The sequence below is a fragment of the Delphinus delphis genome, chromosome 5, assembly GCF_949987515.2.
Source record: "Delphinus delphis chromosome 5, mDelDel1.2, whole genome shotgun sequence".
Classification (NCBI taxonomy): Eukaryota; Metazoa; Chordata; class Mammalia; order Artiodactyla; family Delphinidae; genus Delphinus; species Delphinus delphis.
This window is the reverse complement of record NC_082687.1, coordinates 68,424,868-68,440,379: the sequence shown is the minus strand read 5'-3', so window position 1 is coordinate 68,440,379 and position 15,512 is coordinate 68,424,868. Positions and strand designations below refer to the sequence as shown.

The 15,512-nt window shown below is 39.2% G+C and overlaps 1 long non-coding RNA gene across 2 annotated transcripts in view; it reads left to right on the top strand.

The window, feature by feature from the left end:
* LOC132425459 (uncharacterized) overlaps positions 1-15,512 on the top strand; it is a 50,996-nt gene that overhangs the window by 14,707 nt on the left and 20,777 nt on the right. For both annotated transcript variants that reach the window (XR_009519442.1, XR_009519443.1), the window contains exon 2: positions 1,817-1,948. This is a non-coding gene — a long non-coding RNA (uncharacterized lncRNA). The remainder of the gene's footprint in view (positions 1-1,816; positions 1,949-15,512) is intronic.

Sequence of the window (15,512 nt, the reverse complement as noted above, 5' to 3'; positions counted from 1 at the left end):
GAGAGATAAGGTCTAGTTTTTGACTTGAGAAGGGAAAAGGTGAGAGCAGAAGCATCTGAAATCCCAACTTGGTATTGTTTCTTCCTCACCTCTGAATTCATCCAAGTTTGAATTTCCAGTAAGTTTGCACTAATGAATTTGTTCTCTACTCTGGTGGTCCAGTTAACTCCTCCAAGGGCAACTATTGTGGACTGATAGTTGTACCAACCCCCCACCCATCCCGACCCTTGCCAAATTCATAGTTTTAAGCCCTAATCCCCAATGTGATTGTATTTGGAGTTAGGGCCTTTAGGAGGTAATTAAAGTTAAATGAGGTCATAAGGGTGGGCCCTAATCTAATAGGACTGGTGTCCATATAAGAAGAGGAGGACACACCAGGTGTGCCTGTGCACAGAGAAAAGGCCAGGTAAGAACACAGCAAGAAGGTGGCCTTGTGCAAGCCAAGGAGACGGACCTCAGGAGAAACCAGACCTGTCCACACCTTGATCTTAGACTTCTAGCCTCCAAAACTCTGAGAAAATAAATTTCTGTTATTTAAGCCACCCTGTCTTGGATTTTTTTATGGCAGTTGAGGCAAACTAATACAGCAACCCTCAACAAGTGGGGACAATATCTGATGTACATATGAATTTTTCCACCTCCAGTCCTTTGAGCAGACAATTCTGGAAGGCACTTAGCATGCTGCTCAGAAGGTTTTAGCCAAATCAAAGCCCTGTTGCCCAAAGCATTGACCTCCAAAACACACCTCATATTGGCTTTTCCTCCTTCTCTGCTTCAATCTCCCCACTATATTACTCTTGTTTTCTGCGGTCACTCTACACTGCCTATGTAGAAGTGCTTATCACAGCTCTGCTTTTGGGGGAACCCAAGCTAAGACAGGACCTGCCCCCAGTCTCAAAGTGGGATCTGGTTCTAGGAATGGCAGCTATCAGAGCCCCATTCATGTACTGCACTCTTTACCTCCAGGTAAATTCAGGAATGCACTAAGCAAAGGCCTACTTCATTCACCGCAGTCTTGAGCCCACCAGAGTATCAATGATCAGCACCTACAGAAGAAACAATGGAAGTGAAGTCAACAACCATCCTAGGACTAAGTTTGGGCCTCTTCCCACAGTTCCTCGGACAGTATAAGCCTGTGATTCTTGTATGATTCCGGGGGGGGGAGGGGAGAAAAGGGGATTGAATAATAACTGAGATTTGATTTCCTGACAGATGAATAGATGAGGGGTCAACGCTGATGACGTTTGGTTTAGAAAAATAAGGACTATATGTTTTACACCCTGGTGTTAAGAACTCATTAATAGCTGCAACTGGTAGTGTTAGAAACAGATCAAGGCGTGTTCCACATCATCTTCCATCGGTACCCACCCAGAGGTGCTCAGCCAAATCAATTCCAAATTAAGGAGATTATGTACTACATGTATTTATAAAATGGAAGAAACATTTTTGCCTCTTCTGTTCTCTTTTCCCCCAGGAATAATTTAAATACAAAAGAAATAAAGACGTTACAAAGAACTCCCTTTTCCTGTGCTTGTTTTTCTAATATTGCATGTTATTTCATAACACTGATAACACAATATGAAGACCAAAAACAAGCTAGGCTTCTTTAGTTCAACTTAATTCTTTGCTTCTAAACAATGGTGGGATCAAAACCCAGTAGAAAATTTGGCCTACGAGACGCATTGCAGTTAAGGAGTCTACTAGAACTGACGGCAGCGCTCTTGGTCTTTTTCAAGAGGTAAAAATTAACATCTTTCTCTTTTTAAAAAAGAATTTCTTCCCCTCTTTGCTAATTTGGAGTTTCTCCATTTTGAAGTTTTCAGATCTGTACTAGAGATTGTCCTCTGTGGAATTTCTTCTTAACTGCCTGGAAGATTTCATGAAACTAGCACCCACTGTATATACCTTCGCCTTGCACCTAGCTGGGAGACTCTCATCAAATTACCAAGTAGGTGAATAAATAAATAAATTTCTCTGTAGAAGAAGATAGTTAATGAACTCATTTCTGTTTGCGAAATTGCCTTCATTCTCAGACTGTTTTTCTGCTCTTTATAATTTCCTGCATTGTTAACTTTAACAGAAAAAAAAAATGTCTTTAGTAGCACTCCTGTATCCTATTTAAACAGAAATTTCTTGACTGTCCTTCCATACTAATGCAACTCTAGTCTTCAGGGGTTGATAGAAACATTCAAAAGGACAGCTTAGCATATTACCAGCACCTCCCACGGGTCCCTACTGTAGGCACTTTGATTAAGTGTCAGTAGTAACATAGACAGAGAGGGTGACTGCTGCGGGTGTAGATAGAGAAGAAACTGTGTGGGGCAGAGAAGTTAGCTTCTCTCCTTCCTTGAATGAAAAGCTATCTCCTGATGGAATGGAGAAAATGAACCCTGTACTTAGTATGAAACAGAAAAATTAATGATTCACAATAAAACACAGAAAATCATACTCTAATATACATATATCAATGGTTTTAGTCAAAGAATCTTAAGTAAACAGTCACCTTGATGTATAAAACAAACTTCAATTGCCATATTTACATATCTAAAGACTTACCTGTACTAATATATTTGTTAACACCCTCGTTTTTTTTGCCCCCCGCTTACATAAATCTACTTAATAAGGAAACTTCAGGAAACCGAAAGTGCAAAGATCTATTTCCTCCCTGTACCTCATCCGCCTTCAGCCCCTGGCTCCGCCCCAGCACCCAGCACAGAGCTTCCCGCACAGCCCCCTGCTGGTGGTCATCAGATAAATCCTCCTCCTTGCCAGGCAGAGCTTTCTCTGGTGGCCCCAGGTGTAGCTCCCAGCATGCTGTGGGAGTGGACTGCTGGGATGGAACGGAGGTCTTCCCAGTGGTGTCTGTCCAGAGCAGCACCGTCCAGCTAAAATATAATGTGTGCCACAAATGCAGACCATATGTGTTATCAAAAATGTTCTAATAACCACATTGAAAAAAGTAAAAAGAGACAAGCAAAATTAATAAGAATACATTTTACTTAACCCAGTTTATCCAAAACATCTTTTCGATGTGTGATCCATGCAAAAAACTATTAGTCAGACATTTTACATTCTTTTTTTTCCTACTATGCTTTCAAAATTGGGTGTGTATTTCACATCACATTTTAATTTGGATTAGCCACTTCCAAGTATTCAATGGCTGTTTGGGCCTGATGGCCCCATATTGGACAGCATGGGTCCAGAGCATACTGTGGTAGTACGTTCACAGAGGGGTGGGCAGGGAAAATGTCACTGCCTTAAATACCCCAGGTATTACACTTTGGGAAACACTGCCCTTGGAGTTTTCACAGCCTGAGTTCATGATATTAAGGGATCCCTAGTCAGATCGTACTGAGTGAAATTCCTTGGTTAATCCTAAAACTGCCTACAATGTCCTCAGAAATGTTTCAGGGACCTCCAGACTAGGGATTGATTATCCCGTCTGAATTGCTACTCCTTTGGGCCATTGCTGAAACTATACAAAATTCTGCACCAGTGGCTGAAGAACACCTTAGTTAGGGGGTTTAACCTTTCCCCCTTTCTCCAGGCAATTTCTGTGATTTTATAATCAAAACTTCCAAAGCTGTTGATTGTCAATGAGCTGTCTCTGTAGTGTTTCTACTGTACTCTTAATACTGTTTTATTTTAGGCCATGTGCATAGTCAACATGGAGTGTGAAAAAGACTGTATAAATCATAGAGCCTTTTTAAAAAAACTATCCTCACTACATGTAAAAATAGCCTACCTTCTGTCATCTTGAGGGAGGATTGTTTAGTCACACAGCTCTGCTATCTGAATCCACTAGACTAGAGAAGCACTCAACTTTGTTTCTATTGACAATACAGGTCTGGCCTAAATATGCCAGTTCTAATTTTTTTTAATGTTTCTTAAAATAAATAAAACAATATTTAAATATAAAAAATAACTAGGTTTGAATTTTTTGGCATTTGTGGGCTAATGAATCATAAAGTCATAGAATTACATACCTTGAGGGAATTCCCTGGCAGTCCAATGGTTAGGACTTAGCGCTTTCACTGCCGGGGAATCCTTGGTTGGGGAACTAAGGCCAAAAAAAAAAGAATTACATGTCTTTATAGAGGGTGAAAGGGTTAGTTAGACCCTCCAGGCAAAGCTCTCATATTGTAGATGATGACAATTTTTCAAATAAATATCTAAAAGCCTTGATCCGGATTTTAATCCAAAGACTTTCAAAAATCAAGATGTTTCAAATCATTATATACGTAAGAAATGATCATAATTTTTAAAATCATAAAATTTAATTTATTTAATAATCATTTATTGGAAGTCTCCCATATACTGAGAAGTCTGGTAGATAAAGACAAATTATTTTATCCCTGTTTATATTTATTCCAATATATTATGATACTTTATGATAGAGGTTTATATAATTTGTAATGCTTTCAATAAACAACTGATAGTTTAGCTAACATATTATTGTTATTTATAATATATGAATATACTTTTCCTTTGTGGTTAACCACAATGTAAACATTGGCTAAATAACAAGCTAAAACTTTAGCCAGAGACATAAGAAACATTATAATAATATAGCAGAAGATATTTAATGACTGATAAAAGGAAAACTTCCTGACCAAGAAGGTTATTAGAGCACTAGAATGGCTTACCACAGAAGACTGGGATCATTATCTATAAATGTAGGTTATTTCTTCATTATTCAAGGTCTGCTCAAGGAAATGTACATGCAAGCAATGAAGAGACATTTCACTTTTACTTTTGGTAAATTCACTTTTTTTCCTACTTATGAAAGTAATCACAAGCATTTTGAAAACAGAAATAAAATCTCACTCATAATCCCTCCACTCTAAATGTAACCAAGATTAGCAAGTTAGTATTCCTCATCTCTGTCTTATTTTCTATACAGACATTTTCATTTTATATCGCTTTAATCAAGGTATAATTACATTTTTCCTATTATTTTCACATATTACAACATAACAATTTTACATGATATTACAACAACAAAACATGATATTCATGAGATATGTGATGGGATGATTCTATGAGGTGTTAGTCCATGTATTTTGTTCCCCAAACCTATGACCATCTCTCCCCTTTGGGCTGCAAAACAAGAGGCCACCATCTGGGTAGGGTCAAGACAGAGGTCAGTTCTGGGTGTGAGAAAAAAACACTGAATCCTAGCTTTCTAAGTTCAAAAGGAATGTCGAGATGTAAGGTCATTAAAAAAAAAGTTTTGAAAGAAAATGCAACAGAGAGGCCAGTTCCTTCCCCATCACCAAGATCCAAAATAGAAACACTCCTCAAACCTGGGGAGGGTGGGGAAGAAATGCAGGAGAACCCGTAGGGTTTAGAAGTTAGTCGGCCGCCCTCAACTCCTCACATCCCAGCTCCTGTGTGTGTTGGGTAAGGGAACAAAAAGCAGTGGAGCTGCCCTCAGGGAAGCTCAGGGGGCGTAGAGGAGAAGGGAATGTGCCTTAATGGTCCTGCCTGGGACTCTAGTAGTTTCGCCAAGACATGGTAGAGTTGAGGAGAAGGCTGGAAGCGGGTAGTGGGACCCTGACAGATCCAAGATTCCCACAATGTTTACTTAAATATTGCCATGCAAAGGGCTCCAGTGAGTATCAGCGGTATCACTTTGAGCCAGCAGGAACTCCAGGTAGAAGGGGCAGCAGGTGGATGTGTTCCCCCTCTTTACACATTCTAAAAAGAGATGTACTTGAGCCAGGACATAGTGGGTATAATGTGGGGGCCATCCTCTAATAGAGGGACCCACCCCCTCTTTAGGCAAGGTGAGCATGAGAGTGTCACGGGGATAAGTGGACCACTTGGGCAGTCTGAGCTTAATTGCCAGCAGTTTTGAGCAGTGCTGAGAAAGCGGCTCCTAGCATCTGGAGACTTAGTGGGAAGATGCAGCACCTCCCACTTCAGAAACAGGGAAACCCCAGTCGCAGCAATTCTCTTTCTAGGACTACAAGGTCATTCACCAGTCACATTTGTCTCCATAAATATCAAAGATTTAATACTCTCTACATTATTTTATTTATTTATTATTTTTATTTATTTATTAATTTATTTTTGGCCACATGGCATGCAGGATTTTATTAGTTCCCCGACCAGGGATCAAACCCATGACCCCTGCAGTGGAAGTGTGGAGTCTCAAACACTGGACCACCAGGGAAGCCTCTCTCTCTCTCTCTCTCTCTCTCTGTGTGTGTGTGTGTGTGTGTGTATATATATATATATATATATATATATATATATATATTTTTTTTTTTTTTTTTTTTTTTTTTCCTGCACCGGTCTCTTAGTTGCAGCATGCGGGATGTAGTTCCCTGACCAGGGATCAAACCCCGGCCCCCTGCATTGGGAGCTCAGAATCTTAACCACTGGACTACCAGGGCAATCACGGGAAGTCCCTCTATATTATTTTTTATTTAGGTATCATGGAAATCTAAACTCTTGCTATGTAGAATATGAAATTGCGAATGGAAGACTGTTTATAGAAAAAAGACAAAATCTTTAAGTGGCACATATAGGCACTCAATATTTGTTGAATGAATGAATGTAAGGACAATAGAATATAATAATTCCATTTGGGATCAGATTATTAGTCTAGTATTTATAATCTAGTTTGTAGAAAAGTTGCTCTGTGAAAATTATATATAGTATACTTAATCTCTCTTTTGAGTCAATCATTTTTCAATTATCCATTAATTTATCTAAATTAAAAAACATTTCTATTATAGTTTCAGCCTATACAACTTTAGGAATAATTTCCAAATGTTTATATTATGATATAAATATATGGTTCTGTTCAAAACCTACCTTTCTTGTGACTCTTGCTCATTCTCCAATGATACAGTAGTTTGTAAAAAAAAAAAAAAAAAGTATTTTCCTGAATATATTTTGAAGCAATTCAAAGATAAGTTTTTAAGTTTAATTTTCATCTTTATTTAATGCTAGAAATGGCTCTCAGATTAATAGTTAGCTACTATATGGTAAGATTTCTAATGGCTAACATTGTACTAAATGGATGCTAATGGATCAACGTTCCATTGGATATTGATAAATATTATCAAGCTAGACATGTATTATCTATAGAGTAGGACCAACAAATTTAAAATCTTATCTGTAAGAAAGTAAAAAAAAAAAGGGGGGGGGTTAAAATGCTTTTGAGTGTATAAATTATATAAGCTTTACCAAGAGAAATTCTGTAGTAGATATCAAAAGCCCTAAAAGTTTTTATACCATTTGATCCAGGGGGTATTGTTTGCAGGACAGTGAGAGTGCCGAGTCCTAACCACTGGACCACCAGGGAATCCCCAGTTATTATTTTTTTAAAACTCTCATTGTTAACAGTTCTACTGAACTTAATGATTTTTAATAAGAAATAAAAAATTCAACAGCTTAAGAAAAAAAAAACAGTCCTTAATACGGGCTAGAGAAATCATCGTGAAAAAATGAAGAAAGCCTCACATATAAACACAAAAGAAAACATTAAAAGGAAGTGATCACTTGAAACAATTTTCTCTCTGCCCCACCTCTCTGAAAGATGAGCCTTCTATCTATGGAGAATCAGTGGAAGTTGTTGTATAATTTTTGGTATTGGCAATGACTAATAAGCTGTTCTTTAATTTTGCTTTAAAAGAAATTTCATAATAAGGAAAATTCACCAAGGATTTTAAAGCTTGGGTTGATTCAGCTAGGTGGTCTTAGGAGGGAAATTAACTTTTCTAGTTCTCACAGTCATTAAAAAGGAAGCTGTGTACCATCTTTTTCATCCTGGTGGACGCAAAGTAAGTGTTGTATCAGCTTTGTATATACATCCTACCATCCAAACATTCAGCAAGGTGAAGTTGGGTGTGAGGTGTTTTATATGGATATGAAAAATAGCTACTCATTCAATCCTTACAGGAAAGAAATTTCTTACCAAATGGCAGAGCATTAGGCATCAGGTGTTAACAAAACCCCAGCTGTCATCCATGGAACTAACAGATGTTATGAGAAATATCCTGGCAACTCCTATTCAGTACTGTGACTCAAGACTTAATATTGGGCACTTCCCTGGTGGTGCAGTGGTTGGGAATCCGCCTGCCAACGCAGGGGACACAGGGTCGAGCCCTGGTCCGGGAAGATCCCACATGCCGCGGAGCAACTAAGCCCGTGCACCACAACTACTGAGCATGAGCTTTAGAGCCCATGAGCCACAACTACTGAAGCCCGCGCGCCAGAGCCCATGCTCCGCAACAAGAGAAGCCAACGCAATGGGAAGCCTGCGCACCGCAATGAAGAGTAGCCCCCGCTCGCCGCAACTAGAGAAAGCCCGCGCACAGCAACGGAGACCCAACGCAGCCAAAAATAAATAAATTTATTTATTTTTTTAAAGTGAGCTTGTTGTTTTTCATTAACCATATGACTTGAAGCTAATTACCTGGCTTCTTTGAGCCCAAGAGTTTTAATTTGTTGAATGATAAGACTTTCATATCTCTGAAATTCTTTCTAGTTCTAGCAGCTATTGTTCCAATTTTTTTTTTTTTTCTTTTTGGCCGGGCCACACGGCTTGCAAGATCTTAGTTCCCCAACCAGGGATCAGACCTGTGCCCCCTGCAGTAGAAGCATGGAGGCCTAACCACTGGACCAGCAGGAATTCCCTCTAGTTCTTTAATCAACAGTTAGATTATCAATAAAAGTGGTATATTTCGGGCCCAGCCACTCCGCGGCATGTGGGATCTTCCCAGACCGGGGCACGAACCCATGTCCCCTGCATCGGCAGGCAGACTCTCAACCACTGCGCCACCAGGGAAGCCCAAAAACCTATCTTCTTTAAAAGCAATTCCTTATGTTAGCTTGTTTTATAAAATATCTTAGATGCATCAAAATGTGTAATTAAGAACAGAACAAACTTCTTTGTACCCACCATACAGCTAAAATGTAGAACATTACAGTTTTTCATCACGTTGGCAAAAATCCTTAAGTTTGACAAAACATGTTATTGGAAAATCTGCAGGGAAGCAGGCATTTTCATACATTGCTGGTCGGAATGCAGGAATATCAGGGGAATTTGGCAATATCTAGCAAAATTACGTATGCATTTAACCTTGGACACTATAATCACCTTTCTATAAAATGTATCACGAAGATATATAGGCAGAAATTTGAAATGATGTATGTACAAGGTGATTCATTGTAGTATTATTTGTAATAGTAAAAGATTAGAAACCATTCAAATGTTCATCAGTAAGAGACTAGTGTAAGAAACAATGGTACATCCATATGATTCATCCTATGCTGCTATAAAAGATGCCCTGTAAAGTGCTGTGGGGGAGAAAAAAGAAAAAACAAACGCTATGGAATATGCACAGTATGCTACTTCCTGTGTAAGAAAGGAGACTATAGATATATGTGTGTGTGTGTGTTTTAAGTAACAATAGAAGGACAAACCAAAAGCCAATAAAAATGGTTACATATAGTGGAAGGAAAAAACCAGAAGCAAGGTATGGCAAATAAGCATGTGAAAAAATGCTCAACATGGTATGTCATTAGAGAATTGCAAATTAAAACAACAAGATACCAATACACACGTATTACAATGGCTAAAATCCAAAACAGTGACAACGCCAAATGCTGGGAAGGATGTGGTGCAACAGAAACTCATTCATTTCTAGTAGGAATGCAAAATGGTACAGCCACTTCGGAAAACAGTTTAGCAGTTTCTTACAAAACTAAGCATACTCTTACCATATGACCCAGCAATCACATCCTTTGGTATTTACCTAAATATCCACAGAGAAACCTGAACACAGATGTTGATAGCAGTTTTATTCATAATTGCCAAAACTTGGAAGCAACCAAGATGTCCCTCAGTAGGTGAATGGATATATAAACCGTGGTACAACCAAACAATGGAATATTATTCAGCAATAAAAATAAATGAGCTGTCAAGCCACAAAAAGACATGGAGGAACTTTAAATGCATACTGCTAAGTGAAAGAAGCAAATCTGAAATGACTACATGCTGTATGATTCTAATTATATGACATTCTGGAGAAGGCAAAACTATGGAGACAGTAAAAGATCAGTGGTTGCCAGAAGTTCTGGGGGAGGAAGGGGTTAGGGATGAGTAAGTGAAGCATAGGAGACTATCAATGGCTGCTAAAATCATTAGGTGACATGTTGATGAGGGACGTTATTATTACATGTGTTGATGAATCAGGTTGACCACTTTTGAACCTATTGATTGACAATCAGCATTATGTGCCTTTTGTTGTGATACAATAGGAAGTATACAGCATAATGAATGAAGTATCTTTGCCTAAGTAAATAAACCTAAATCTAAACCAAGCCTCTAAATCTAACTGCAAGTTTATAGGAAATAACATCCCATATTTATCAAAATGATAAAACTTGACAAGTCTGACCTTAGCAAGCTTGGTGAAGATGTGAAACTTCGGGAACTCTCACATTGCTGGTAGGCGTGCAAATGGACCATCCTTAAACTATGGGGAAAATCACCTTCTTGCCACTAGATGGTGCCTATTGGCTTTTGAGTAGTTTATTGTATTGTCTTCTATTAGGTTGCTACATTTCTGTAATTACTCTGCATCATCATTGGAGGAAGGGACTAGGCAAAAGCACCGGAGGAGTTGTAATCTGGACCCAGACAGCCATATCTGCTTTCTGCCTGTCACACCATGTTGGCACTGGGGACACATCTCTGAAGCTTGCTGTTTACCCAAGCCACTTATTTTATTCAGTTCCTTAGCAATATCTATCTCTAATACTATGTCAAAGATATTTTTTCTGAAAAATATGTTTTTTGATATTCAATAGCTTCTTTCCTATTTTTTTAGTTTGAGATCAGAGTTATAGGAAATGGTACAAAGAAATTCTATACACCCTTCACCCAAGACCTAGATTCCCTCTTATTAATATTTCACCATTCTCTTGCCTTTTCTCTCTCTCTCTCTTTCCCTCCCCTTCTCATTATCTCACATGTATAAATATATGAGATATCAATTATGTATAATTTTATAAACGATTTAATAGTAAGTTGCAGACATGATGTCCCATCGGCCTTATAAACAAGGGGCACTGTTAGACAAAAACGACAGCATCCCTATCAAAATCAGGACAGTTTCTCAGACTTTCCTTATCTTTTATAGTCTTGGTATTTTTGAGGGCCAGGTACTTTGTATGACCTTCAGTTTGGGTTTGTTTGTTGTTTCCTCATGATTAGATACAAGTTATGGTTTGGGGGTCAGGAATATTACAAATGCGATGCTGTGTCCTCAGTGCATCATATCAGGAAGCACACAGTGGCAATGTGTCTTCTTACTGGTAATACTAACCTTTCTCATTTTGTTTCTCCACTCAGAGATAATTAATAAATATTTTGTAGTTACTAATTAACATATAATTTTTAAGTATTTTGTGGGAAGATACTTTGGGACTATGTAAATATCCTTTTTCTCATCAAACCTTCACCTGCTACTTTGCCTGAATAAATTATTACTGTGGTTGTTACTAAATGTTCATTTTCTAATTCCATTATTCCTTCTACATTAATTAGCTGGCATTCTTTCCATTTATTTATTCATTTCTTTATACCAGTATAGACTCATGGATTCCTTTTGTTCAATGGTTTATAACCCATTATTAATATTATTTATTTTGATGCTCAAAATGTCCCATATTTCACCACTGGGAGCCCCTTCAGGTTAAATTCTGTATCCTTTAACATGTTCCCAATATACTTTGGGAGCGTCCTTATTTTCTGGAACAAGAAGATGTTTCAGACTCATCTTTACTTTCCATGGCACAGCCCTAGAACTGGCAACTTATCCAATGAACTCTGGTTCCTTTTAGTAAGCTACTTAGAAACCAAGATCTGGGTGTCATTGCTTGCAGGCCTCTCACCAAAAAGAGCTAGGATTACTCCTGTATCTACAGCTATATCTGTTCTAACATTCTCTCTCTTTCTCTTTCTCTCTGTCTCTCTCTCTCTTCCCCCGCTTCTCTGCCCCTCTCTCATTTATATATGTAAATAACTCTGACTTCACAGCAATCTCTACAATTCCAATCCGATACCTCAAAGTTTATTCTCGCCTCCCCCTTTTCCATATTTGTACCCCCTTCTCCAACAAGAACATTGTTCCGGCCCTACCATACCTGCCAGGTGTACCAGTTTAGTCCCTTTGACCCCAAATGCTCCTCAGTCATTTGCGATTTCTCCCTCCCCCTCACTGTGAACATACGATAAACCACTAAGCCCTGAATATCCTGCCTCCTAAATATTTCTTGAATCTGTCTGTTTCTCTATATTCTTTATGTATGATTATATGACTGGGAAAACTACCAGCTGCCTAGCAAGTCATCTGTGGAATTATGGGAGCTAGTATATTCTTTCTCCCTCTCCCTCTAATGTTTCTTGGATTAATAAGACCAATTATTAAGTGTCTTATTAATCATGGTTAAAGAGCAACGTGTTCCCCAGCCCATGCTTGCTCTCATCCCAATAATTATTGAGAGAGCCCAAAAGTTGGATGTGAGGAGTTAAGTCTTAGTCCTGGTCCACAAAAATGAAGTGATACTCAGAAAGCAGAGCTCTCCTGATGGAGGAAGTGGCAGAAAGTGAGAGGCCACCTCTATCAGTCCAGCATCACTGGTGGCTTGGTATCTTGTAGCTTCCTAATCGTAATCTGCAACCTGAGTTTCTGTGGATAGGTGAGTGCATCTCAGTTCGATGCTGTACTCTCTTTTCTAGTAATGTGCTCCAGAAGTCCAGTTGGCTGTACTTGTCTTTTAAATATTTTGCATCGTCAATGACCTTGCCTTATAACCTCAGAGTTGATCTAAGGGGTAGAAGTCAGGTAGGGTTGGGAAAAGCACCTTTTCTCCTGATGATAAAAGAAATCATCACATTCTAGAAATCTGAGGAAAATGAAGAAAACAAACATCACCGTAATACTATAACACTCGGATATAATTTCTTCCAGTTTTTTCTATGCTCTTGTAAAACAAACTTGATTTTATTATAGGCATTTACTTTTATATCCTGTTTTTTCTGTAATGTTATCATATAAGCATTCTTCCATTTCATTTAAATGTCTTTGTAAACATCATTAATGAAAACATAGATGTGTCCTAACCATGTCCTAATTTTTACATTGAGTTTGTTTCCTGTTTTTTACAATGCTGAGTAATGCTGGAATAAACATTTGTGTACATAAATCTCTGTTCTCATTGATAATTATCTTCTTAGGTTGGATTGCCAGATGTAGGATATCTGGTCAAAGTCTATGAATACAGTTAAGCTCTTGGAGCGTATTGCCAAATTGTTTTCCAAAAAGCTTGCTATAATCTACCCTTTCAGCAGCCATATATAAGAGTGAATGCCTTTCTCACTCTGACACTGCATCTTAAAGGATAGGATAAGAAGTAAGAATAGGATGATAAAAAGGGAGATAAATGGAAAAGAGAGATCAAGTAGTCGCCTGAGGAAGAACATTCATTTCTAACTTTTATCTTTTTACACTAGGGTGTGAGGTGATGTTTAGCCATTTTGATTTTCTTGGGAGCTTTTAGCCCGGTCTGATGTACACATCTAGGGAAACAGAAGATCCTAGATTCTAAGATACTTTGGTGATGTTGGGACATTCAGCTTTATCATTTGGTGGGAAGGTGAAAGAAATTGAATTGCCCAGTCTGGACACTCTGGAGCATCCTCCCTGCCTCTTTTTCTCTAACCCTTCACAACTGATCAATCAACAGACCCAACCATTCTGCCTTTTCTCTGTCTGTCACCACCTCTTCACCCCTATTAACTTCTCTAGTTCAGGCTGTCATCCTTCACTTGAATAAATGCAATAACCTCCTAACAGATCTCTCTCAAATCAACCTTTACATAAAGTAGTCTGTCTAAAGCATAAATCTAGCCATCTCACATTCCTCTTTAAAAGCCCTCAAGGGTGCCTCATTGCCTACAGAATAAGGATCAAGCTCTTGACAAGGGTCTACTGACCTCTCCCCCACCTGTCACTACTGCTGCATCTTACTTCCTCCTGTCCTGAGCCTTATACTTCATTAATAGCAAGCTATTTATAGCTACTGCACAAACACCACTTTGTTTCTTGCCTCTAATATGCTCATTCCTATTACTTAGCATACCCTGCTCCCTGAAAATGACTTTATTTCTTTTTCCAAAATAGTACAATAATTGCCCCTCCTTGGAGTCATATCATACTTCCCTGTCCCACAGATATCAGGTTTGGCTACATGGTTTGCTTGGACTAGGAATATGTGAGCAGAAGTTACATTTGTCACTTCCAAGCATAAGCTTTAAGAGTCAGAACATGGCTTGCTATGCTCCTTTTTTTCCCCCATGCTATGAGATTAGTAATGTGGACAATCTACAATGGACACGAACGAGAAGTAAACCTTTCTTGCTGTGAGCCACTGAGCTTCTGGAGTTATCTGTTACTGCAGCATTAAGAATCCTATCCTGGGGACTTCCCTGGTAGTCCAGTGGTTAAGACTCTGTGCTTCCACTGCAGGGGGTGGGGGTTCAATCCCTGGTCAGGGGAACTAAGATCCTGCATGCTTCGCAGTGTGGCCCAAAAAATAAGTAAATTTTTAAAAATAAAAATAAAAAGAATCCTATACTGGCTGATAAACTGGCCATCTCCTAATCATTCTTTCACACAGGGTACTACCTCCACTGAGGTTCTGTAATAGATGTATGGCTACCCAGTACTTGATACAAGCAAACTTCCTGTTTGGAGAAGCTGCCATTGCATGAATTTTGTCAGGAGGCGCTTTCTGCCTCCCACTGGGGAAGCCAAAAAGAACTGACCCTTGTTCTCCCAGATTCCTCACAGCTAGAGAATAGGCATGTGACCTAAGGTCAGCCATTTGGAAGCTCTGGACTCAGCACTTTGAGTCTTAATACAAAGAAGCAAGAACAGTATATTATAGTATCATTTATGTTGCTAGTGGCAGCTGCCAGTGTCCAGTGGAGTGACAGCAGTGAGAGTGCAGTCAGGGATGTAACAGTGAGTGTCCAGTAGTGACAAGATAAGCAGACTGTTCCGGTGGTGTGATCTAGCTGTCTTTCAGACTGCCAAGTCCTCTCATTCCTGCTCATTTTCTGAGCCTGCTTTTCTAGTTTTCCTACCAATTCTTTGATGTACCTAATATCCTTCCAATCAATCCGTTTTCTTCTTAAATTATCCAGAGTTGCTTTTGGTTGTCTGCAATCAAGAAACTTATTCTTGGGCTTCCCTGGTGGCGCAGTGGTTAAGAGTCCGCCTGCCGATGCAGAGGACACGGGTTCGTGCCCCGGTCCGGGAAGATCCCACATGCCGCGGAGCGGCTAGGCCCGTGAGCCATGGCCCCTGAGCCTGCGCGTCTGGAGCCTGCGCGTCTGGAGCCTGTGCGTCTGGAGCGTGTGCTCCGCAATGGGAGAGGCCACAACAGTGAGAGACCCGCGTACCACAAAAAAAAAGAAAAAAAAG